The 27,637-nt window shown below is 38.9% G+C and overlaps 2 long non-coding RNA genes across 4 annotated transcripts; both read left to right on the top strand.

The window, feature by feature from the left end:
* The first annotated feature begins 16,329 nt into the window (after window positions 1-16,329).
* LOC110891839 lies at window positions 16,330-17,472 on the top strand. Of its 2 annotated transcripts, none has more exons than XR_004872120.1 (5): window positions 16,330-16,445; window positions 16,547-16,809; window positions 16,899-16,927; window positions 17,004-17,018; window positions 17,199-17,472. It is a non-coding gene; the product is annotated as an uncharacterized LOC110891839 (long non-coding RNA). The 2 variants fall into 2 exon arrangements; XR_002565595.2 differs by having other exon boundaries at window positions 16,544-16,809.
* Window positions 17,473-18,091: 619 nt separating this feature from the next.
* On the top strand, window positions 18,092-18,838 carry LOC110891840. 2 transcript variants are annotated; one of them, XR_002565597.2, is made up of 3 exons: window positions 18,092-18,197; window positions 18,601-18,663; window positions 18,754-18,838. It is a non-coding gene; the product is annotated as an uncharacterized LOC110891840 (long non-coding RNA). The 2 variants fall into 2 exon arrangements; XR_002565596.2 differs by having other exon boundaries at window positions 18,098-18,154.
* The last annotated feature ends 8,799 nt before the right edge of the window (window positions 18,839-27,637 follow it).

Raw genomic sequence — 27,637 nt, 5'->3', positions numbered from 1 at the left:
AAAACCTTTTTCAAACATGTTTCAGGTGATCTGGTATGAGCAAAGAAAAGTGCCGTGGAGCACTCCCAGCTTAGAAAAGTGGCTCAATGTAAAAAAATAAATAAACATGTTTTGAAAATAAAGATTTCCCTGAGAAATCACATTATTGTAAATTTCGGGAATTTATCCCTAAGTTATGAAACGAGCAGTTTAAATTATTGAAAGATCCTGTTTTAAAAAGACTTCCGCTGTCGCCTAAATTAAATACCACGGGATTCCTGTCCCGCGGCTCCTGAAACGGGTCAAACCGGGTCGGGGGCCGTGACAGGAAAAGGTGGTATCAGAGCCACTGTTTTAAGCTTACTGATTAAGCTCACTGTTCTAATTAAATTAAGCCTATTGAAAAACAATTAGGAAAATTTTATTTGTCATTCTGTGAATATATGCTTATTAACTGATTAATTGTTAAAATTACAGTATGGGTAAACAAAAGATTTCTGCTATCTACCGCAAATTAGATAGTACACCTAAAGAACAGAGAACCCCTTCCTCCAAATCTCCCACCAATTTAGAAGAAGGAATCTTTGTTCGTAAGGCAAATTATGAAAACCCGCTTACACCGGAGAAAAGGAATTTGATTATTAGAAAAGGTCAAGAGAAAAAGAAACCCCAAGCCAAGAGAGTGAGGTTTAACCCAGAAATTCAGGAAATTAGCAATAATCCACCAGGGGAAAATAACTTAGATGAAAAATGGGTAAATCTGTATCTGCTCGCTACTATAGCAGAAAATGCAAATCTTTAAACTCTAAATCTAGAAATAAGTACTTCCCAGTAAATAAATAAATAAATCTGAGTGTGTTCTGTTTGCTGTTATGTTGTACAAATTGGTGTGCAATAAAAATGTTTATTTGTTAAACTTTGTTCCAAAGTCTTAACTTAACATTTTGTGCATTTTGCATATACGCTACACAGCATGAGTGAGCTATCCGAGGCGTTTCAGAACCTCAACCTCTATCCTGTGCCAATTGAAGTCTCCCACAACTTCATTGGTTACATTGCTGACATAAAGGAACCTCTGGAATTCCAAGCTCCACCGCTGGAAAAAGCAAAACCTAAAAAGAGGAGAAGATATGTAGGATGGCGAAAGGTGCGCAGAAGGAAACCTAGGAGACTCCCTAAAATAGAAAATTCTGTAAGTGTGAGCAAGGGAAAAGAAATAGAATCTGGAGAAAGTTCCAAACCAGCAGGGACAGAAATAGGGATAGACCTAAAGCAAAAGGGAATAGAGATCGGAGAAAGCTCTAAACAGCCTGAAGAAATCACATTCCAGTTTGAAATAGACCGCCTACTGGATAATTGTGATATACTAGAGCCTATCAACGATAATCTCTTCTCTTATCCTGCTACAGCCCAACTCCCAATAAACCTAGGACCAACTATTCCAGACCCACTAGTTCACACACGACCATTAGGCCAAATGGAGGAATGGTGGACCAATGACTGGCAATTCCAAAATATAGTCAATAGTCCCTATAGTTTTCTCCCACAATTTGATTCAGAACCTATCCCTAATCCGCCAATGAGCTATGAAAATTTAGCTGAACTACGTCAGTTTGGTGAAGAACTGATAGGCACTGGGAATAGGATCCGGGAAATGGGGGAACAAATCTCCTGGAAGTACGACGAGAGGGAGCGTCGTTACTGAAACTGCCAGTAAACCAAAAGATAGGAGGGGTTTGGAGAAGTTTGTTTGTATTATAACTAATATAGTAAAACTGACTTTGTAAAATGGGCAATAAAACCATGTAAGATAAAAAGTGTGTATTGAAGCAGGTATAATATATAAAACAAAACAGAAGTCGAGGCATCGACAATTTTGGCTATGCTTGCATGTTATAATGATCTATGTGTTTATCTATGATTTTGGTATAATAATTAGACACTAATAATTCCTATTAATGCTAATTAGCAGATGGAAAACGCTAATAGTGAACCAGTTAATGAAGTAAATCAGTCTGAGCAAAATCAGGAAGATCAATATATAACTAGACAAGATATTGAGAACTTTATTTGTCACACCCCCAAAATCCACATGCGGAGTACCACCGCTTGGAGACGTGACTGACCAGGATCTTAACCACCAATCATATTGAACATGTAATATAGTTAAGTATAGCGGAAGCATTTAAGTAACCCAAACATAAATATTAATGTATGAAACATCATAAGTGTTCAAATAGCATTCACGATCCTTTGCCCACAACGACCTGCTCCTCCCCGTGCAAGCTCCATAATGTACCTAAGGTCCTGCAAGGCATGCAGCAGAGAGTCAACAACTAGTTGAGCGAGTTCACAGAAAGTAAGTTCCGTAATAGAAATGGTATAGCAAGCATTGCGTTCGTTCATCTAATCATGTATCGTATTAGTTCGTTCATTGCTCATGTATAGTATTGGTTTCCATCGCGGGCCCTTTCGGCATGTATGCGAAGATTTGGGTTAATACTCCCAAATATCCTAGACTATGTATATTTGTATCGCTGGCCACCCTGGCATGTGTGCGAAGTTCTAATATGTATAGTTCGCAGCCTTCCCGAGGCATGTGTGCGAAGATCAGTCATAATTATCGCAGCCAACCCTTGGCGTGTGTGCGAAGATCTGTTCAAGTAGGTATACTAGTCTAGCCGTATCTTATCCTTCACCATCCTCACCCTGAGGACTCGTATCATAAAGTTCCATTAACTAAGTATGTACATATAATTCATTCAATCCCATTCCCACCCTGGGAACCCCATGTCTTGGCTGTGTGAACTCACCTTGGGTTTGCTCGGTATGCTAAGTATGTTCTTGCAATTAATCAATCACGTCCTAAAGTATGCACATACACAATCAGTTTGAATTCATACAGTTCACGTATAAGCATAATCAATGGTCACCAAGTAGTACACATCACTAATCAACATCACACAAGTCATGCATAGTGTTTAACATCAGTTAGTTAACTCAGTTAACACTTAACAGAATTAACTCAGTTTACTGTGCAAGTTACAGAGGTTGGCGAAACACATAATTTGGCGAAACACAGGTTGACGAAACACAATGTGTTTCGTCAACTACCCTTTGACGAATCAAAATCCTATTTCGTTAAAGACCTTTGGCGAAACACATTTCCTATTTCGTCAACTTCTCCTTGGCGAAACACACTCTCTGTTTCGCCAAGAGTTCTATTTCGTTAATAGCTCAGTTACGTCAAATATCAGTTGCAAACTACAAACCTAATCATGTTATTATAATGCATATCTAATTTTTCACAGTCAACACTTTGATTATAATAATAATCTAGATCATACAAGCAATTCATGATTCACGCAATTCATGATTCAAAAGCTTTCATCAGCAGCGGCCCAATGGAAGCTTATTAAAACATAGTTGTCGGCCACTATACAAAAGATACATCCTATAACAATTCATGGTTCAGATCCCATGTGTTTATTTGTTCTAAGTTGTCATATCCATTATGACACATCCACAAGAATCACCCATGATTGGACCGATTTTAAGGTGGTTAGTTTGCAATCATATAGCCGGCAATTACACTATGTTATCACATCTATTCTGACACACACATATATAGTATATTAAGGAGGAATGTTGTAGCCGATGCCATTGGACCAAAGTATACTCTAGCCGACAATTAAGCCAATGATCATACAAAACAATTCACATGCTCATCATCATATAACCTAATTACATATATATTAAATCCATAAACAAGTTATTTAACCGTCACATCATAATATCAACAAATAATTACAAGCGTTTATAATCCACTAACCGAATAAGGATGATCAATTCAGGGAACCAAACTTCGAATGAGATAAGGGCAGCCGTCGGTTTCAAAAAAAAACGAGAGAGAATGTGAGAGGCGGTTAGGGTTTTCCGATTACTTATGTGTATAGGTTATGAACAAATATTATAATCGGACGTTACTGGGCCAAAGCCCATTCTGGTTTTCGCCTGTTAGCAGTGGGCGAAAACACCAAAGTGTTTTCACCACAGGGTGTTTTCGGGTGGGGCATTCGGGTTGAGGTGATTTCGGTTGTGGTTCCATTTACAATAATCTAAAGCATATTATTAATGACAAACAAAATGTTAATAATAACGGAAACATATATTAACATGCACTCTTATAAGGCACACCATGTATATCATAACAATCACAATACGATTTAACAGTTGTGAAACAAACAAGCCGTTTTAACAAACACTTAAACAATCAACGCGCAATTAATGCGAAGATGGAAATCGTGGAAATTCGAGTTGTCACATTATTGCTCAAGGGATAGCCAATGCTATTCCAGAAATTGTGGCTGCTGTTCAGAAACCAGCCGAACCACAATTAATTCCTAGTAAACGTACTCCGGAAGATAACGGCAGTAACAGCATAAATAGAGGCGGCAATCATGACGATCATGATCCGCAACAGGCCCCACTCCCTAAGAGAATGAAAGCTGCAACGCCTGGTTGCACTTACAAAGAATTTCTTGCCTGTAAACCCGCAGAATTTGCAGGTAATGAAGGGGCAACTGCAACACTGTGTTGGTTAGAGAAAACCGAGGCAGTAATTGCAATAAGTAAATGTGCTGAAGAAGATCAAGTGATGTATGCTTCAAATCTATTCAAAGAAGGGGCGCTAGAATGGTGGAACACGGTGCTACAAGCAAAAGGAAGAAGGGTGGCCTATGCAATGAATTGGGAAGAATTTAAGAGTCTTATAGAAAGAAAATTCTGTCCCGAATACGAGAAGGAACAAATGGCAAACAAGTTCCTGAGCCATCGTATGATAGGAGTAGACTGTCGAGGATATACTTCGACATTCTTCGGATATGCGAGAGTGGTACCTTCCCTGGCTTCGCCAGAACCGGTACTCATTTCTCGTTATATTTGGGGATTAATCGGAGAAATCCGTAACATCGTTAAAGCTGCGAGACCACGCACGATTGACGATGCTGTGGAATTAGCTAATACCTTAACCGATGAACTAGTCCGCACCAGAGAAGAAGATCGCAAGAAGGAATTGGCTCAGAAGATTACCCAAGGATTTCGTGTGGGTAATAATAGCAATAAATTCAAGAAAAGAGGAACCGGGCAATACTCGTCACCTCCTTTCTGCAGAAATTGGAAAAAGAAACACTATGGACAGTGCAATATATTTTGCAACTTCTGCAAGGCGAAAGGACATCAGGAAGAAGACTGCAGAAGGAAAACAAGAATATGTTATTACTGCGGAGAAACAGGGCATATCAAACCTGAATGTCCTAAGTTAGCCCAACCAGCAGACAATAAAGCTAAAACGGCCGATGGAACAACCAAGAAGAATGCTCGCGCATTCCAACTGACCACTCAAGAAGCCGAACTCATTCCAGACGTGATAGCGGGTACGTTCTTAGTGCATAACGTCTATGCAAAAGTATTATTTGACTCTGGTGCAAACCAAAGTTTCATTAATACTGCATTTTGCCAAGCTCTTAACTTACCTCTAACTCACCTTAGGCAGATTTATACAGTCGAAACAGCAGAAAGGAATTATGTTAACATAGATAAGGTTCTGCAAGAAGGAGAGATAGAACTGTTAGGCCATAAGTTTTCTGCAAACCTGTTACCTATGAATTTAGCCGGATTTGATGTAGTATTAGGAATGGATTGGTTAGTCACCAACCATGCTCAAATCTTGTGTGATAAGAATTCCGTAGAAATCCGTACCCCCACAGGAGAAGTAATATTAATTTCATGAGATAGACCTCGGAAGCCACTGAAATTCATTTCAGTAATGAAATTGGCTAGTTATTCAAGGAAACAAGAAATGGTGTATATGATTTCTATAATCATTAACACTAAAAGTAAGGAACTCCAGGACATCTCTATAGTTTCAGAATACCCAGATGTTTTTCCTGAAGAATTACCTGGTTTACCACCTGATAGGGAAGTAGAGTTTAGAATTCATTTAATTCCATGTACTACACCAATAGCTAAGGCACCTTATCGATTAGCACCTACCGAAATGCTAGAATTGAAAAAGCAGTTAGATGAATTACTAAGCAAAGGATTTATACAACCTAGTTCATCCCCTTGGGGTGCACCAGTGTTGTTTGTGAAAAAGAAAGATGGATCAATGAGAATGTGTATTGATTATAGGGAATTGAATAAAGTTACAATTAAGAATCGATACCCATTACCTAGGATTGATGATCTTTTTGATCAATTGCAAGGAGCTAGGTATTTCTCTAAGATAGACTTAAGATCAGGATATCACCAGCTGAAAGTGCAAGAGGAGGACATACCTAAAACTGCTTTCAGAACTAGGTATGGTCATTATGAGTTTACAGTCATGCCCTTTGGATTAACAAATGCTCCAGCTGCATTTATGGACATGATGAATAGGATCTGTAAACCATACTTGGATAAATTTGTAATCGTGTTCATTGACGATATACTCATTTATTCCAAAAGTCAGGAAGAACATTGTGAGCACCTGCATGCACTCTTAACTTTGTTAAGAAAGGAAAAGCTTTATGCCAAATTCTCGAAGTGTGAATTCTGGCTGCAGGAAGTACAATTTTTAGGTCATATGGTGAATCACGAAGGAATTTACGTAGATCCTGCTAAAATAGAAACAATCACAAATTGGAAAGCTCCACGAACGGCTATGGAAGTTAGAAGTTTTCTAGGATTAGCTGGATATTATAGACGATTTATTAAAGATTTTTCCAAGATAGCTGTACCTTTAACTAAGCTAACCTATAAAGCCGTTAAGTTTGAATGGGGATCTAGACAAGAGGAAGCTTTTAGGATTCTAAAGCACAAATTGACAAATGCTCCAATTTTAGCTTTACCCGAAGGAACAGAAGACTTTGAAGTCTACTGTGATGCTTCAAAATTAGGATATAGATGTGTGTTGATGCAACGCAAAAAGGTAATTGCGTATGCCTCTAGGCAATTAAAAAAGCACGAAGAAAATTATACAACTCATGACCTAGAGTTAGGAGCCATAATTTTTGCCCTTAAAATTTGGAGACATTATCTGTATGGAAGTAAGTTTACTATCTATACGGACCATAAGAGTTTAAGGTATATATTTGGGCAAAAAGAGTTAAATATGAGGCAAAGAAGGTGGATGGAAATCTTAAGTGATTACGACTGTGATATTCAATATCACGAAGGAAAGGCAAACGTAGTCGCAGACGCCTTAAGTCGTAAGTATCATGAAAAGCAAAAGCGAGTCCGTGCTCTTAGGTTAAATCTACAATTAGATTTAATGGAACAATTGAAGAAAATTTAGGGAACGGCAATCAAGGACGATGCCGAAGGAATGAAAGGTTACCTAAAGGAATTAGAACAAGGAAAAGATGGAATTTGGAGATTCCACAAGAAACGAATTTGGGTACCTAAACAAGGAGAATTAAGAAATAAGATTTTAGAAGAATCTCATAAATCAAGGTATACTGTACATCCAGGAAATAATAAGATGTACCAAGATTTAAGAAATAATTTTTGGTGGATAGGAATGAAAAAGGATATAGCCGAATACGTATCTAAGTGTTTAACCTGTTCACAAGTTAAAGCCGAACATCAGAAACCTTCAGGACTACTACAACAGTTAGAAATGCCTGTATGGAAATGGGAACTCATAACAATGGATTTTGTTACTAAGTTACACAAAACCAGAAAAGGTAATAATGCTATTTGGGTAATTGTGGATCGATTAACCAAATCAGCTCATTTTCTGCCAATAAAGGAAACCTTTAGCATGGAAAGGTTAGCCAAGTTGTATGTAGATGAAGTAGTATCCTTACATGGAGTCCCACTCTCCATTGTATCTGATAGAGATAGTCGTTTCACTTCCCGTTTCTGGACAAGTTTCCAAGAAGCAATGGGAACTCGACTCAATTTAAGTACCGCATATCATCCTCAAACAGACGGACAAAGTGAAAGGACGATACAAACCCTGGAAGATATGCTCCGAGCATGTGTAATTGACTTTGGTGGTAATTGGGATAGCCATTTACCATTAATTGAATTCTCCTATAACAATAGTTATCATTCGAGCATCGAAGCTGCTCCATTTGACGTACTGTATGGACGCAAGTGCAGAACTCCCGTTTGTTGGGCAGAGATAGGAGAAAGTTAGTTATCAGGTCCAGAGATTGTACAAGAGACCACAGACAAAATAACTCAAATCAAGGAAAGACTGAAGACTGCTAGAGATCGTCAGAAGAGTTATGCGGACAATCGCCGTAAGCCATTAGAATTCCAAGTCGGAGACAAAGTACTATTAAAAGTATCTCCTTGGAAAGGAGTAGTACGATTTGGTAAGAAAGGAAAACTGAGTCTAAGATATGTTGGACCATTCCCAGTGATCCAACGAATCGGACCAGTAGCTTATCGGTTACAACTACCAGAAAAGTTAGCTGGAGTACATGATGTGTTTCATGTATTCAATCTCAAGAAATGTCTATCAGACGAATCCATGGTAGTACCTCTTCAAGATATAGAGGTAAATGAAAAGCTGAAATTCGTAGAGAAACCACTACAGATCGAAGATAGAAAAATCAAGTTTCCCAAACATAAACGACTAGTACTAGTAAAAGTCAAATGGGAATCCAAGAGAGGACCAGAATATACTTGGGAACTGGAATCAGAAATGAAGCGAAAGTACCCTCATCTATTTCAGTAAATCTCGAGGACGAGATTTTCCTCAAGGTGGGGAGGATGTAACAACTGCCACTAAAATCAATACTTAGGACGATAATTAGTCAATAAGAAAACCCTAATTGAGACACCCAAGTAATTCTGCATAAGCCCTAAAATTTTCAGAACAATCGGAATCAGGATCAGGGCCCCTAAAACTCAAGGGGGGCAAACCCTAGTTGATAATTATCAACAGAAAACGAATTTTTAATTCTGATTGGCCAATTCATTTGATTCACCCAAGCTATAACCGAGCCTAGGCAGCCTATGAATTAGACTGCTTAGCTTACGGACCGTAAGGGTCAGGGCATACGGTCCGTAAGCATGTCTCAAAAATTACTATAAATAGCCGACATTGGCACTTACCTGTAGAAGTTAAAACGTCGCTCAGATTCTGTCTGTACGTCGTGTTACACTACAATCAGTTCACAACACACACACACGATCACGAGGTGCTGCCGCAATCAGGGTAATAACTCGATCGCTATTACGATTCAACGTCCGATCGATTATAACTATCCAACGATTGTCCGAGTGCTGCTCAAATTGAGCTTGTACTTTGTTATTCATTGTGATTTCAACTTGAATGTTTGAGTGCTGTTCGAATTCGGACTATGCTCTGTCATTCGTTGTGAATCCATTGAATTGTTAAGTATCGCACTTGATAATAGTTGCGAGGGTTTAATCTCGTGAATTGACGTAACTGCTGAATTAGTTACTAATCCCGTTTGTGTGTGCATTGTTATTTAAATTAGGTTAAAAGGCTAATCAGTAAAGCTTATACTCTGCTCGTAAATCTGCAATGTGAGTCATTCTCTTTTTATCAACTGTTTTACAAAACTCCAAATTATTTTCAAAGTTATAGTTACAGTGATTAAGTCTATGTAATCACCAAGTTACAGCCGGTATGTGGGGTTTTGTATACATTACTTATTTCCCGTCACACTTGGACAACGAGTTAGCCAAGGGGTGATCTGACCACAGTCACAGACACCATTTGGACAACGAGATAGCCAATGGGTAGTCGAGTGACAAATACTGTGGGTAGTTGGTTTGATATCAGAAACATTGTAATTCCCCTTAATACTGTAAATTATAACAAAAGGTGTCGTTTTCAGTAAAATGAATGATTCACTCAGTATTTCCCCGCTGACAAAACCTTTTTCAAACATGTTTCAGGTGATCTGGTATGAGCAAAGAAAAGTGCCGTGGAGCACTCCCAGCTTAGAAAAGTGGCTCAATGTAAATAAATAAATAAACATGTTTTGAAAATAAAGATTTCCCTGAGAAATCACATTATTGTAAATTTCGGGAATTTATCCCTAAGTTATGAAACGAGCAGTTTAAATTATTGAAAGATCCTGTTTTAAAAAGACTTCCGCTGTCGCCTAAATTAAATACCACGGGATTCCTGTCCCGCGGCTCCTGAAACGGGTCAAACCGGGTCGGGGGCCGTGACAGTTGTTGTTCTTCTTCTTCCTTCGCGAAGACTTGGACGATTGACCAGATGAGTCGGTGGGTGCTGCAGTGGCTTGGTGCAGAGACTTGGTTGGCTTATCCCAGAAACCAGCTTTTACCCGCTTGTCATTAATCTCAGCGGCTAGCAGGTAGGTTTCTTCGATCGTTGCTGGCTTGGCTGCGTGAACAAAGTCGGCTACACAGTCGGGTAGGGCTCGAATGTACTTCTTGATGGCTTGATCTGAGGTCTTGATTTGATCAGGACAGATTATGCTAAGCTGCTTGAAGCGAGCAGTGAGAGCAGCGTTGTCTCCATCCTTCTGCTTAATTCCCCAAAACTCGTCCTCCAGCTTTTGGCGTTCATGAGGAGGGCAGAATTCTTCGATCATAATTGCCTTCAACTCCTTCCATGTTAGCCCGTAAGCTGCATCATTTCCGCGCTTGTTTCGTTCGGCCTTCCACCAGTCTAGAGCACGGGACTGGAAGACGCCTATAGCATTGAGAGTGCGGAGATGTCTAGGACATCCGCTCTGGCGCAGAGTGACTTCGACCGAGTCGAACCAGTGAAACATGGCTGTAGGACCATCTTCGCCAGTGAACTCTTTTGGTCCGCATGCTTTGAACTGGTTGAAGCTGAAAGCAGCCTTGCTTGATTCCTTAGGGATTTCAGCTCGGGATTCTTCTGACGACTTACTAGCGTTTTCATACACCTCACTCACAGCTTTCGCCACGGTTTTGGAGATGACCGCAGCGAGACGTCGGTCCCTCTTTTCTTGGCGAGTCAAATGGTGTTGGGATCCAGACGACGACATGGTCTGCATTAGACATCGTCACGAGACTCAACACAACGAAATCGAATCTCCCCTCACACGTCTAGACTACTAAAGCTTAGAATCACGTCGAATTCACATATTTCGCAACATATAAGCACATAATCACAGATACACATAATCATAGAACACAGAAGTACACAGAGCACAGAATCACAGAAGCAGAGAAACACATAAGCACATAAATACCTAGAGCGCAAAACACAGAAACACGTAAATACCTAGGCACTTAATCACAGAAGCGGCCAGAAAACAGAAACCTACCCTTCAAAGTTTGCGTTTCGTTCGAATATCGCATCGTATAGCATCGTGTAGTATAGTCTAACTTAGTCGTATTGCATAACATAGCATGGTATCGTCTAAAGTTGCGACAACTGGATGTCGAATTGAGGTAGAACAGCAATTGCGAGTCGTGTGTGTCGATTGAAATGGTAGTAAAATCGAATAACGTCCAAAAATATAAACACGTAAATAGAATAAGCACACGAAAACACATAAAATCAACGAGTGTACTTGATGACTCGTCAAATTCGAAACACATAAAATCGAGAGATAGATTGCCTGCGGCTACTAGACATCGACTACCCAAGGTAACTCGACTATTCACAGTGGACTTGTCATCACTTTCGACTCTAGAGGTCGTGGTTCTGCCTCGATTCTTGGGCATTCCACACGCGCTCCCTAGGTCATACTTGTGAATTCAGGTCGTTAGAGTCCGTCGAAACCATGGTGAGATAAATAAAATCCAGAACAAACTGCCAAGGTCAGGGTTTCACCCTTTGGCTTAGCAATTTCTTCCTTGTTTTTAATAAAATAAAGGAGGTTGAGCAGAATATTCGGTCGAGAGTTTGCGGTTTTCACACCTATTCCCGATGAATAATCTCCTCTTTTGTGAATAAATTGCAGCCGGAACAGATAATTTAGTCGAGAGTTTTGAGGCTTTCACACCTAATCTTGACCAAATTACTCGTTCAGCGTCAGATGATGAGGTGATAGCTGTGTAGTGCAAAGCAAGAATAATGAGGCATATAGGCTTGGTCGGTTGGTTCCTAACTATAGTCTAGGTCTCTAAGACAGCGACCCGGACTAGGTCGTGTCTGCTTAATTCCCTATAGTTATGGCTCTGATACCAATCTGTCACAACCCAACCGATGGCGGAATCATCGGGGCGCGGCACTGAGCGAAACAGATTGTCCAGAAGTTTCCACAACAACTATTATTACAAATTCAGTTAAATGATACGTCCCATACCGTATCCCAAATAAATAGACAAGTTATCATAGAAAGCAACTAGGCAAATAAATTCCGTTTCGACAACTCAGATTCAAATATTATTACAGCAATTGTTTATCTGCTTCTAGACCCCTATTCTGTTGACTTTCTGGCTGTAATGCCAGAGGACAAGATCTACAGACAACTATGCCTTAGACGCTTGTTCTTGGCAGACAACTATTTGTTGGGGGCTTCTAGAAACTTATTCAAGCCTCGCTTTCCTAGCAAGTAAGCATCCTAATTACCTGTCACATACGTTAAAATAAAGTCAATACATAAAATGTAAAGGTGAGCATACAAGTTTGATAATACCATATAGAGTTCGAATAGTTTACGCATAACCAGGCATGTACACAGAGGAAAACGATGTATGTTAATTATCGACATGGGACCATCGATACCAACGACTGCGGGTTGATCGTCCGAGACGGTTCGCAATACATGATTACCACCGTAATCCATGCAAGTAATTGTCCTTAACAACCCCCGTCTGAACGGGTGCTGAGTCCAAACTATAGTACTACGTTGCTAAGGCAGGTAGATAGCACTCCACGTGTAAACATAATAAACAGCATTCATTTAGTCAAGTAGCACATGCAAATGGTCAGCGTTCAAATAGTTTGTGTTTGATTGTGATTTGATAGGTAACGTATGTAACACCCAAAAGTGCTAAAAGCAAAAAGGGATCGAGTATACTCACAGTGATTGATTGTGGATTGAAGGGAGCGCTGAGAGTAAGATTAGCCGAATAGTTCGATAGTACAACAATAAGTAACACGGAAAAGTAAACAAGTGTGGATGGATCGAATGGGCTGGTCGATCGAACGGTAGGTTCGATCGAACGGGCTGTTCGGTCGGCTGGTATGTCCGGTTGGTCAGTCCTGTTCGATCGGCCGGTAGGCTCGATCGGCTGGGCCATTCGATTGGATTGTTTCTTCCTCTGGTGTGTTTGTGTTTGAGGATTTGAACTTTTGAAGTTTTTGTTGCAGTATTTGAGAACACAAAAGTGTTCCTGCCTTTCAAGTCGGTCGATCGAACGGTTCGTTCGATCGGCTAGCTCACTCGATCGGCTAGGAACTTCAGAATTAGTCCTCAACTGAATGTCACTCGATCGAACAGTCTGTTCGATCGGCTGGCATTCCCTACTACAAACGAGTTGTGAAAACGATTAAGTGTTGAAGCATAGTATCTCATGATCCGAACAGTAATGTTTACCAATCGAGTGACCTATTCGATCGAACACTACTTCGTCAATACTATACTTCAAAAGTTTGGAAAAGTGGGACGCCATGTGCTAGCCGATCGGCTGGCCCGGTCGATCGGCTGGTGTGTCCGATCGGCTGGGCTGTTCGATCAGCCTAGCCGTTCGGCCAGCAAGTCTGACCTGCTCGGCCTTTCGTCTAACACTTGGTTGTTTGGTTACTTGTCATTATATCGAGGTAGTTTGATAACGAGTTGAACTATGATACCTTCGTTCTTACCCGTCTCTCCGGCTCGGACAGGAATCACCCAAGTCCGGCCGGTGAACGGTTCGGAGCGTTGGTTTAAAGTTTAACCCAAAATCAGTGAACCTTGTATATAGAATCCGAATCTTGAACCTTTTAACTTGTTAGAATGATTAGTTAGCCGGTTCAAGCTCCGTTTCTAGCGATTTGAAGGCATTGAGTGTAAAAGAGTTGAAAGAAAGTTGGGATTTCTTCTTTCAGTTCTTCACAACATGTGGATGTTTAGATCTTTGATAGATCTTAGCTTGTTTATGTGGAAATCGGTTAGATCTAAGCTAATCATAGTCGGATGAGGCCAAAACATGATGTTCTTCAAGAACACCATGATGACATCACCCAAGAACACTTAGATCTTGGTGATTTCACGGTTAGAATCCAAGTTTTGAAAGATAGAAAGGTGTAGAATCAAGTAATGATAAAAAAACGTACAAGATTTAGAGTGAAAACTTACTGGGATTGAGAGAAATCTGAGAAAAGATGAAGAATAGGAGCTGGCCGGTCAGAACTTTCCAAAAGTGGAAATGAAGACAAGGACAGCCTTATTTATAGGCTTCCAAAAGAGGAAAGTGTCAGCCGATCGGCCAGGAGCTCCGATCGAGTGGGCTGCTCGATCGGCTGGCAAGATGCTAGCCGATCGGCTGGCCTGTTCGATCAGGATGCTTCCTGTTCGATCCGCGACACACTTCGATTATTTTGCGATGGTTTTCGACGTTTCGATTTCAATGGACGCTGATACGAGTACGATAGGGTTCCTAGTCAAATTACTTTCAATCCCAACTACTATATCTAACATACAATCTTCTATAAGTCACGTTTCGATGTTGGTTTCGATTGAGTTCGATTGCGTTTCGAGTTTCGATTTGATTTTCGATTGATTTGCTTGAATACCACACCAAACATAAAGTAAACACGCACAAGTAACACATAAGGCACACACACACGTATAACAATACCACAATTCGCATAATTCGAGTCTCGAGTTCGACGATTGTTAGATCGGTTTGATTACTGATTAGTTAACTTTATCGCATTGTTACTTCCTATCATTCACAGTCGTAGATCGGTTCGCATTAAAACATTCGATTACTTCGATTCTTGCTGATTACAACACTTACTCCACATAATACAACTAGAACATAAAATAGACTAACTACAATCAAAGAAAGTCAAAGTTGACTTGGACTTTGACTTTGACTTTGACATTCGAAAACACGGGGTGTTACAAGTTTCCTCTCACCCTATGTTTTGCCATGACGATAAATAAAAGTATAGGATAATTTCTATGTAAAGTTGGTTTGTTTCTAAAAGAATTGGTTTTTACACATGATCAACTGTTGCATCATCTTTGGTAAAAAAAAATCACTTATGTAAATTTATGAAGAGAATATAAAATTAAAAATTTACAAATTTATATCATTAAACCCGTGTAGTACACGGGTCTAATAATCTAGTAAATATAACACTATACATCTATCATAGACATGCTATCAAACACCCTATAGTGTTATATTTGTTATATATTGATATATAGTGTTACATAGTGTTATATGGTATTATATGGTGTTACATATTGTTATACGGTGTTTATATGGTGTTATATAGTATTATATATAGTGTTATAATACACTTCTCACACTTTGAGCACTTTTTACAGGATCCTCTACATATATATATATAGTGGAGGGTTCAAATGAGAAGAATTTTTTTGTAAGAAGAGAAAAGAAGAAGTTTCAACCAATAAGAATGCTTCATTTTACTTCATTTAATATTTGCATTTAATTTTAATATAAGGGTATATTGGTAAACTTACAAAAATCATTAATTTGTATTTTTTCACTTTAATAACTAACTAAATTAAATTTGTAACTCTTTGTCAAAATATATACTTTTTCCAAATTAAAAAACAACTTTATTTCAAGTGTAGAATAAATTACTAGTTGTGTAGGATAAATCACGAGTTATGTAGGATATATTTCGAGGTGTGTAGGATAAATTTCAACTGTGTAGGATAAAATTCTATAATGTGTAGGGTAAATGTAGGAAAAATTTGATATGTGTAGGCTTTGTAAATTATATGTAGGATAATTAATGATTAGTTGACTAATTAATTAAAGAGTTAAAAATTAATGATATGAGTTATAAATGAAATAGTATTTTACTAATATGCCCTTTATTCTTTTTATTCTCACATTAAATTTCTTCTCAAATGAACCTTCCCCTGTATGTATGTGTGTATATATATATATATATATACTACTTTATAAAGCATATCCAAAGGACTTCTTAAAGTCCATAAAAATTCCCTTCAAACACCTCTAAAGCATGGTTTACAACCCTCTAAAGCACAAAATAATTTACACTTCCAATTATGCCCCTCCAAAACTTTTAGCATTTACCCGGATCCATCATAACCGTCCATTTCCTTTCACTTATTCACACGGATCGTGATCTGACGGGTGATATTGTTTTCACACGGATCCACCTTTCCCCTTCCTTCTCTCTCATCTCTCTCACAACTCACATCTCACCAGATGTCATCCGCCCCCAACTCCATGCTTTCTCTCTCCCAGGCGATTTCCAGATCTAGGGTTTCAATAACCCTGAATCGTTCATTTTCTCTCAATCCGACAGAAGATCCAGTGGGGTTGACCTCTAGGTACCGTTTTAAACCACATCTAAAGTTTTTGTTTGTTATTCGAGTCTGATATGTTTGTTATTTGTGTTGAATCGTTCATTTTCTCTCAAATCTGACAGAAGATCCACTGGGTTTTTCTCTAATCGGCGTTTTGCAACATTCGGCTTTTGATTCGTGTGTCTGACCTCCTGGTTCCGTTTTCTGGCTTTTATTGGCGTTTTGCAACATTCGGCTTTTGATTCGTGTGTCTGGTTTAGTACCGATGGGGATTCGGCTTTTGATTCGTGTCTGATTCGTGTGTTGGTGTTGGATTCGTGTGTGTGATGAAGATGGAGCAGTGGAGATACACAATCCTGGGGAACTAACCTCATGAAAGAATGAAACTGTAAGCCTTTGCACATCATGATTATTAGATTTGAAGAATTGCATGACTTCGGGTTAAAATATTTGTTGAGGAAACTATTTTTTTTACAGGGTTTCAAGTAGCATTGGTTATTGTTCAGGTAATTTGTGCTTCAAAATTGTTTCTATCTTATTTTTTTTTCAATTATTTAACGATCTTAGAGTTGTTTATTGCAGATCTGAAGGGGGAAGGTAATCACTATATGGATTTACAGGCAAGAAAGTGTAAAGCTTTCTTCCGATAGTACAGATATTTAGTAATAGTTTACCTCATCAGTTGATTTTAAGCATGTTTGTGTTTACTAATAAAAGAGTTGGATTTCTGACTACAAACCAATCTTAATTTCACTATTGCTAACTTGAGTTTATTAGGTTTCTTTGCTCCCTTATTTGGATTGAAAACAAGCACATAATGTTGGGTGTGAATCGGTTTCCGACATCGCGTTTATTCAGGTGGATGGCCTTGCGCCACTCTTCCAGCAACCTTTTTGTTGGAGGTATCCCATCCCTTTTTCTCTCTTTATGTGTTTAACTATAGTATTGGTTTTAAAAAGCACCTCTGAGGCGCGATGTGACAAGTTATGCACATATGGGTCTGAATTGGAGTCTGTAAGAGGCTGGTTTGTGAAAACAAGCATACGTGCAGAAGACGTTATGAATGGTTTGTGAAAACATGATTGACCACCCATTTTTCATTCTGACTTGAGTCATTGACCTTCTATCCAACCTGACCGACCACCCATTTTTCATTCTGACTTGAGTCATTGACCTTCTATCCAACCTGACCGACCACCCATTTTTCATCTCAACTGACATTATTTTTTGTTTACTTAATCTGTAAAAAAGTGATGGACCGAGAAAAGAAAAAAAACAGTTTTCATCTCAATCCACATCATTGACTTGATGAATCATATGAAGAAGCTAAAAGATAATGGGGAAAATGGTTAAAGTCATCCAAAGTGTTTTTAATAATTAGTTTTATCATTTAAATTTATGCTTCTCGACTCATAATTGACACGCTAAATAATACAGACAAAAAAATGTTTTGGTATAGTTGACCAAACCTTACAGCTCCACTTGACCCGTTACTCATTATGCCACCTCTAACTCAATTCATGTTGGTTCATCGCCTAGAATTTAGCTTGAGTTATAGACTTATAGGTTAAAGTTGGTTCAAAAAAATTAAAAAGGTTTTCAATAAGTAACATAATTTGATTATGTACTTTCCGCAGCAAAATCAGCTTTGGTAACTACCTAATGTGGATTTTGTGCAGGCCCGGTTCTATTTTCAGCAATTGATATCCGGGAACAGCTACGGTCAGGCTATGGTATGTCTTATGTGTGAGATTTTCTTATCACAATTATAGAAAGGTAATGTCAAGGCTTACTCTAACAGGCCAAATGGAACGGGAGTCGTCCAAATTGTGTCTTTAATGAATAAACCAACTAACTCGCTTAACGTGTTGTTTTGGGTGCACTTAACAGGTTCTTGGGTGACATGTTTAGCCCGTTTAATTTTTTATAAACAAATAAAATTATTTTTATAACAATTTTTAAAAGATAAAAAGACAACTGCAAATTCTGTTTGTTGATTCTTGGATTTTATGGCATTAGACACACCAACCTACGAACGTCCCATTTAACATCCCCTAGATAGTCAATTCTTCAACTGTCGCTTTAATCTTTGGTTGATGGTAACCTTTATGTTTTTTGACTATTTTTCAGACTATTTTTTAGGTATTTTAGTTGCAATTTGATTTCTAATTGCTGGCAGGTGGTTGGATCGGGTTTAGTGGATGATGAAAACAAGCAAAAAGGCATATTCAATTGCTTGCAGGTATTTTTTTTCCTTCAGTGTCAAAAGCTTTATATTGTTTTAATAACAATATATTAATAATAATATAATTTTCAATACTTTTGAGACCAGATCGGACCGGGAACCACGTATGCTGCCATTCGGGTTAATGGCATTTGGATCGACTACCGAATCGGTTTCTACGTATCCGTTCCCGGTGGGCATTTTTCATGTTTTTATTCTGAGTTTCATGTGAAGTTAAGCTAACTATGTGTCTGTTATGGAAACCACAAAAGTTAAGATGGCCGGTTCTTGGAATCGTGATACTTGCTGCGGTTGTCGGAAGTCAAGCTATCATCACCGGGACGTTTTCTATTATGAAATAGTGTTTGGCATTGGGTTGTTTCTCGAGGGTCAAAATAATCCACACATCGCCTACTAATAAGCACGGTCAAATCTACATTCCCGAGATCAATTGGACTTTGATGCTTTTATGCTTAGCCATCACAACCGGTTTTCGTAACACCAACATATAAGCAATGCAGCAGGTACTTGACCCGTGACCCATTGTGAGTTAGTTTCATTGTTAAGCATTAATTATAGAGGTGGCAGTTTGAATGTGTTTAGATATAAAGCGGCCAATGGGGTTGTACTTGATAACGGGTCAAAATAGGAAAAAATCTTATTAGCTAATAATGAGATGGGCCGACAAATGCTTACAACATCCCAGTTCTTTTAATCTAAAATTCATGTTCATACATTATTTCATGACAATTTAAAGGAGTATGGACTATAAAAGTGTTGGATTGAAAGAGAATGCTTTTACCAGTAGGAATAAGATATAATAAAAAGAAAATGGGTCGAATATATTGGTGATATATCACCTAGATATCGCCGAGATTGGCTGCATAGAAAATAAGGTTATTTATGAAGATAACTTGTAACCATCCTCTTCCAATTTACCGGTAGTCACATTTAAATTAAAAATAAAACCAGCTCACCCGTTTTGGGTCAAATGGGTCGAGATATTATCTTTGGGGCCAGCTAGCATAACTTCTACATGTTCATGTTCCTTTTTATCATTCTCATCTTATTGTTGACACTTTTCATTCTTTTATTCCCTGATTGCATATAAGTTTGTTGACTTTTATCTATTGCAGGTAGACAAAGGTAGTAGGTCTCGATCATCTTACTAGGGATGTTGTGTGGAACTGTAACAAATAGATGATGACCAGAAGAGTGCTTGTCATCTAAATGAGATAAAAATCATGTTCTTTTTATGCTACATCAGATTAGAATATTCAGCAATCTACATTACAGAAAATCACACAGTTACATCGTTTATTTTTGGTCTTTATGTAGTTTTTTCTCTAATTTCAATTTGAATCGCCGGTATACATCCGTTATCAATTTTTGTCATTCTTTTTTATTTAACGGGGATCGATTAATTAAATAACTTTACATATCATATCCATTAGTTGTTATTTTCATACTGCAAAAGGTCAATTGGGTAATTTATAGGCATGAGGCAATAGAATGTTAGTGCTCTATTTCTATGAAATTTTTAATGATGATTTGAATTTAAAGGAACTGGTTTTCAGTTTCCAACTTCATAGTTTATGACAGACTAAACTGGGCTATTTCGACCCACTTGGATTATGTCTTATCTTTAACATGACAAATGATATGCGCTAAAGGAGGTGACTAATTAGAAAATGGATCAGATTGTTTAAAAGCTGTAATCAAATACATAAAAACTCCTACCAAGATGAGCTAAAAGCCTTAACTAAATAGGAAATGGATTAGATAGTTTAAAAGTTGTAATCATTATCATCATACTTAGTAAATCCCACCAATAGCAAAGCAAAGGTAGGGTCTGAGGAGGGTAAGATGTAGACATCCTTACCTCTACTCCGTAAGAATAGAGAGACTGTTTACAGTGAGACCTCTGGCACGTTTAAAAGTTGTAATCAAATACATAAAAACCTCCTATCAAGCTTCAGTATGAAGGATTCAATTTATATAAAATAAGTTAGTTTGCATAATTATATCTAGCACATTTTTATATATACAATAACAATTCTATGGGGAAGAATCTGTGTGTGAGGCCAACCCGACAACCTGCTTTGTCTATGATAAGAGAATGACAACTACCAGTGATCAAGATGTTAGAGGTTAAGTAATGAGTTGGTTGACTAGAGGAAACCCTATGAGAATGGTGATTTTCTTTACGATATGTTTTAAAATGTTAGTAAAGGGGAAACTTGCTAATAGACTAATGATAGTATTGATCAAGTGCTCCTTATGAAACACTTGTAGATGGATTACGAGTCTTTTGGTTATTTGTTGGCTTTCAAATTTATTTTGTAAAAAGTGTGTACCAAGTGGCATTGATATAGAAGATAAAAAAGCCAACGATTTAGGTGCTTCTCTCCTAGGGCATGCAAGATTGGCGGCAACCCGCCATATTTAATCGATAAACTAACAGAAAAAAGAGTGCCAACATATCAGAATAAGAAAACTAACTTAAGTAATATACAATATATCACGAGACGACTGATAAACTAACGGTCAACGAGTATCCTATTGTAAATCGCATCTCCCGCTGCATCGCGCGGGTAAATGGCTAGTATATATATATATATATATATATATATATATATATATATATATATATATATATATATATATATATATATATATATATATATATATATATATATATATATATATATATATATAGGGAGGGGCTCATGCGAGAACCACCCTTATTGTGAGAACCTTGAGAACCAATGTGAACACAACCTAACATAGCTAAAAAAACCTAAAAAAAACCTAATGTCACACCCCAACCAATGGCGGAAACATCGGGATGAGACGAAGTGTGAAGATTGCTCGAGACATCATAACGCTATTTGTGACAATAATTTAATAATCCAAATTTCATTTCCAAAATAAATGTCAAAACATTACAAGAAAAGCAAATAACAACATTGTTCAACATAACATAAACAAAATTGATACAACACTTTAAACCTAAACGTCTAAGTGAGTATTTAGGCATCTTTGCTATCCGTTTTCATTTCATCATCATCAACCTGTAACATGTTTAAAAATACAATTCAATGCAAAAGCAAAGGCGAGTATACAAGTTTGGTACGTACATAGCATAAGTTAAAAAGTGTGATCAATTCCTCATGGCAAGCATATGATTCAAGATAAACCTTAAATATGGCATGTGTCTAACATATCAAACCAAGAAAACGCAATATGCTCAAGACATAACCTCAAGTTTACGGGCGGGTCGTTAATCCTATAGCGCTACATATGTCAAGGTTTGGCTCGTACGAAGTTAATGATAAGTTCAACACATAAGAATAACCCAAGTTTAAAGTATCAAGTCATCACGTATACAAGCATGTTATAGGAACGTTCATGTGTTTAACAAAGTGTTCATGTGTAAGTTAATAGGTAAACATGTTACACCCCAAAAGTGGTAAAAGTAAAAAGGGGGAAATACGAGTATACTCACGGTTTACAAGTGGTGACTTGAAATTCCGAGAGCAAGTTTGTAGATGAATTAGTTCGGAGCACCTTGTCCTTCTACACAAGGAAACGTAGGTGTGTGAGTTTGGCGTATAACGGAAGATTATAGATTCGGAGTTTTTAATATATAGAAAGTAACATAGGTGAAAATAATCATCTTGTACGCATAACTCTTGTTCTTGACACTATTGAAACTCAAAAGAGTTGGTATGATTTCATGGATTCTAAGATCCATTAGAGTCGTAACAAGGGCATGGTCATAGATGATGTAACGTCCACTTAACAAATAACTATTAAGTCATCATCAAGTCTTAGTTACTTAGATCTATACATATAGAATAACTTAGATATTATATAGTTTACAAGTCTTATGATTCAAGCATGAGGTAGGAGATTAATGTCTCCATTTAGGTACCTCTTTGTGTCATAGAATACATACATGAGGTAGGAAGAACAAGCTTCCATTTAGGCACCTCTATTGTTCACCACTACACTTGTTGTTATAAACAACAAGGAGGGTCATGAACATACAAGTATCAAGGTATTAACAACAACTAATCTATAGCAAAACATCAAGTAATGAGTGGATTCTTATGAAGGATAGCCCAAGCTAATCCAACCATCACACATTCAACAAGTTTCACACTTGAACATTACTTGTGGGTAAAACCCTAATTAAAAACAGAAAGTTTATGAGGTTTTAACCTCTGATTTAGATGTCTCAACCTTGTTTTTAAGCTTAACCAACCATGGGATAAGTTGTAAGCATTAGGACATAGGTATGAGATGTGTTGGACACAAGTTGCATAGATTTAAACAAGTTTTTGATGAACATAAAAACAAACAGAAAGTTTATGGACTATTTCGGGGCATTTCCAGGTCTGATTTCTCCAAGGAGAAGTCTAGGAATCGAACCCCATGATTATACAAGCAAGTAGGAAAAAGAATCGAGTGAATCGGATAAGAATTGAGTGAGTTATGCTCATTTTCGTGAAGGGGTGTCAATCTACTCGAACCTTTGCTTTCAGCTACGGTTTGGAGGATGTTTTGAGAGTTTTTAGTGTTGCAAAAGTGGTAGGGAGGCTGGTTATAAGTGGTATTTATAGGGGGAAGGATTAGGGTTTCAATGGGTTGGGCTTTGGAAGTGTTTAGAAGGGGTTACACCTTGAAACTAGCCCACAAAACCCAACTATATGGGGCTGAATTTTGCTGAATTTGGGCTGCCATGTTTCTTTAGTTTTTTATTTTTTTAAAACATTATAATGAGTAATTTTATTAGTTAAGTTGTGTAATAATATGCAACAATGTTTCCCCTAACTTGTAACAAGGTGAAATATGAAATAAAACATGATTTAACTAGGCAAAAAGTGTAATGTACAAGTATGTAACATGTTTGTAAGTAACAAGTATATGTCACATATTTACAAGTTCAACATATGTTTGTAAGTATCACAAAGAAGTATCAAATGATCTCATGATTAATCGTATTATGGTGTATGTATAGTATGTAACAAGGAAATGCAAGTTTTCATTCATGATCAAAATCTCGAGTTTACAACGAGTACTAGAAGGAACGAGTACAATGATACAAAGCTTCCAAAATTAGCAACACGAGTAAGACAAGCTATAAATAGAAAGTATAAAACACAGGGCGTTACAGTCTCCCCTCCTTTAGGAAATTTCGTCCCGAAATTTAGGAAGACTCAGGGAAAAGATGAGGATATTTCGATTTCATTTCGCTTTCGAGCTCCCAAGTAAATTCAGCGCCACGTTTTCCTTCCCATCGAACTTTGACAATAGGAATTCGACTGCGCCTCAATTGCTTGGTTCCTTGGTCCATGATTTCGACCGGTTTTTCTACAAAGTGAAGTGTTTCGTTGACTTGCAAGTCTTCGAGAGGAACGTGGAGTCCTTCGTCAGCTAGGCATTTCTTTAAGTTGGACACATGGAAGACAGGGTGTACATTGCTGAGTCCTTCAGGCAGGTCCAGTCTATACGCAACCTTGCCAATCCTTTCGAGAATCTTGAAAGGACCAACGTAGCGAGGTGCGAGTTTCCCTTTCTTGCCAAATCGAACCACGCCTTTCCAAGGGGATACCTTGAGAAGCACGTTGTCACCTGTCTCGAATTCCATAGGTTTGCGTCCTTTGTCAGCGTAACTCTTCTGTCGGTTCCTGGCTTTCAATAAGTTGTCTCGAACCTGTAAAATCTTGTCCGTAGCCTCTTGTATAAGCTCGGGACCGGTGATTTGGGCTTGACCAATCTCGTGCCAAGAAATAGGCGAACGGCACTTGCGACCATACAATGCTTCGAAAGGAGCCATTTGGATACTCGTGTGATAGCTGTTATTGTACGAGAATTCAGCCAAGGGCAAGTATGAATCCCAGTTGCCACCAAAATCTATTACGCATGAACGAAGCATATCCTCTAAGGTTTGGATAGTACGCTCGGTTTGACCGTCAGTCTGAGGATGGAAGGCGGTGCTAAGGTTAAGCTTAGTACCCATAGCAGATTGAAAAGTTTCCCAAAGACGAGACGTAAAACGAGCATCACGATCAGAAATGATATCAATGGGCGTCCCATGACGACAGATGATTTCCTTCATGTAGACCTTAGCCAATTTCTCGACTTTGAAGTCTTCACGAATGGGGAGGAAGTGAGCTGATTTGGTCAATCGGTCAACGACGACCCATATGCTGTCATGACCAGCTGTAGTGCGAGGAAGCTTAGTGATGAAATCCATGGCAATGCTCTCCCACTTCCAAACGGGAATTATTGGTTGTTCGAGCAAGCCAGAGGGACGTTGATGTTCGGCTTTTACTTTGGAACACGTAAGACATTTAGAAACGAAGGTGGCTATATCCTTCTTCATTCCAGGCCACCAATAGGAAGTACGCATATCATGGTACATCTTATCGGCACCAGGGTGAATAGAATATTTCGTGTTATGGGCCTCCTTCATCAGGAAATTGCGAAGATCGTCACGATTGGGAATCCAGATGCGATTGAGATAGTATAGAATACCATCGGGTTTGGACACAAGACTATTCTCAGCACCACATTGCATTTCGTTGTAGAGGTTACCCTCATTAACGGATGTATACTGGGCGTTACGTATGCGATTTTGAAGATCGTGGACGAGTTGGAAACAACGGATACTTTGGACGTGAGTTTTACGACTCAGGGCGTCGGCTACTACATTCGCCTTACCCGGGTGGTATTTGATTTCGCAGTCATAGTCGTTTAACAATTCCACCCAACGACGTTGACGCATGTTTAGTTCTTTTTGATTGAAGATGTGTTGAAGGCTCTTATGGTCGGTGAAGACTACACATTTAGTACCATAAAGGTAGTGTCGCCAAATCTTCAATGCAAAAACGACCGCACCAAGTTCAAGGTCGTGAGTAGTATAGTTTTTCTCATGAATTTTGAGTTGCCTCGATGCGTAAGCGATAACTTTGTCACGTTGCATAAGGACACAACCAAGACCAAGGTTTGAAGCGTCGCAATACACGACAAAATCATCGTTACCATCAGGAAGCGTTAGGATAGGAGCATTGCAAAGCATGTCCTTGAGCGTTTGAAAAGACTCTTCTTGTTCGGGACCCCAAACAAAAGGTCTCTCTTTTTGAGTCAAGGAGGTCAAAGGAACAGCGATTTTCGAAAAGTTGGAGATAAAACGACGGTAGTAACCAGCAAGACCAAGAAACGAACGGATTTCGGACGGAGATTTAGGTGCGACCCAATTTTTCACAGCTTCGATTTTTGCGGGATCAACGTGAATACCAAGTTTGTTGACAGTGTGACCAAGGAATTGAACTTCTTGTAACCAAAATTCACACTTGGAGAATTTGGCATATAGGTGTTCAGTACGAAGGAGTTCAAGAATAAGGCGCAAGTGTTGCTCATGCTCTGCTTGCGTCTTGGAATAGATGAGGATATCGTCGATGAAGACGATCACAAAACGGTCCAAGTATGCTTTGCACACGCGGTTCATTAAGTCCATAAAGACAGCAGGTGCGTTGGTCAAACCAAAGGGCATGACCACGAACTCATAATGACCATAACGCGTACGAAAGGCGGTTTTAGGCACATCTTCTTCGAGTACTCGAAGTTGATGATACCCAGAACGAAGATCGATCTTTGAAAAGCAGGTTGCGCCTTGCAATTGATCGAAGAGGTCATCAATGCGAGGAAGAGGGTATCGATTCTTGATAGTAAGCTTGTTGAGCTCACGATAGTCAATACACATACGAAAGGACCCATCTTTCTTCTTGACGAATAAAACGGGAGCGCCCCAAGGAGAAGTACTAGGGCGTATGAAGCCTTTGTTAAGAAGCTCTTGAAGTTGACTCGAGAGCTCTTGCATCTCAGAGGGTGCTAAACGATAGGGGGACTTAGCGACAGGCGTAGCGCCAGGCACTAAATCGATGCGAAAATCGACAGAACGAGCAGGAGGAGGACCAGGAAGGTCTTCGGGAAATACATCCGGAAAGTCACGTACAACAGGAACGTCACTTATGCTTGGGCCTTTATCCTTCTTTTCCACGATGTGGGCGAGAAAGGCGAAGGTACCCTTGCGTAAGCACTTGTTTGCCTTGATGCATGACATAAGCTTAAGGCCTTGAGAAGGCTTTTCACCATAGACGTGTAGAGAATCACCATTTGGAAGAGGCAAGCGAATAAACTTCTCAGAACAGACAACTTCAGCACGAACTCGCCTAAGCCAGTCCATACCTACTATGACGTCGAAACTACCCATTTGCATAGGTATGAGATCGATTGAGAACGTATGATCGTTAAGGATTAGTGAACAATTGGAGAGAACAGAATTGACTTTGACGGTTTTACCATTAGCAACTTCGACAGCGAAAGATTTTGGCAACTTAGAGCGTTTACACTTGAGCAAAGACTCGAATTCTAACGACACAAAACTTTTATCGGCACCAGTATCAAATAGGCATGAAGCATAGACATGGTTAATGAGAAACGTACCAGTGATGACGTCGTTTGCATTTTGAGCCTGAGCTGTGGTGAGAAGGAAAGCTCGACCCCTAGCGGGTTCTTGAACCTGTTGTTGTTGTTGGGGTTGTGGCTGTGGTTGTTGCTGTCGAGGTTGTTGTGGTTGATATCGTTGAGGACACACATTGGCCATGTGGTTGGTATCACCACACGTGAAGCATGCTCGCACAGGGGCGACTTGATTTGGAGCCAAAAGAGCTTGGTTTTGGTAGGCCTGTGGGGGGATACGACAGTATGGCGAGAGATGCCCATACCGGCCACACTTGTCACACTTTCGACAATGAGCGTTTGGGGGGTGATGATATCGGCATTTGTCGCACTTTGGGTGCGTTCCAGTATAAACCTTGCGTTCACCATCGAAAGCAGGCACAGTTTGAAGGGGTTGTGGGTTTGGCGGAGTGACGACCGCGCAGTTTTGGCTTGAAGCCTTCCGCTTCTTGCCTTGGTT

The sequence above is a fragment of the Helianthus annuus genome, chromosome 11 (assembly GCF_002127325.2).
Source record: "Helianthus annuus cultivar XRQ/B chromosome 11, HanXRQr2.0-SUNRISE, whole genome shotgun sequence".
Taxonomy (NCBI): Eukaryota; Viridiplantae; Streptophyta; class Magnoliopsida; order Asterales; family Asteraceae; genus Helianthus; species Helianthus annuus.
This window is presented reverse-complemented; position numbering and strand designations above follow the sequence as displayed.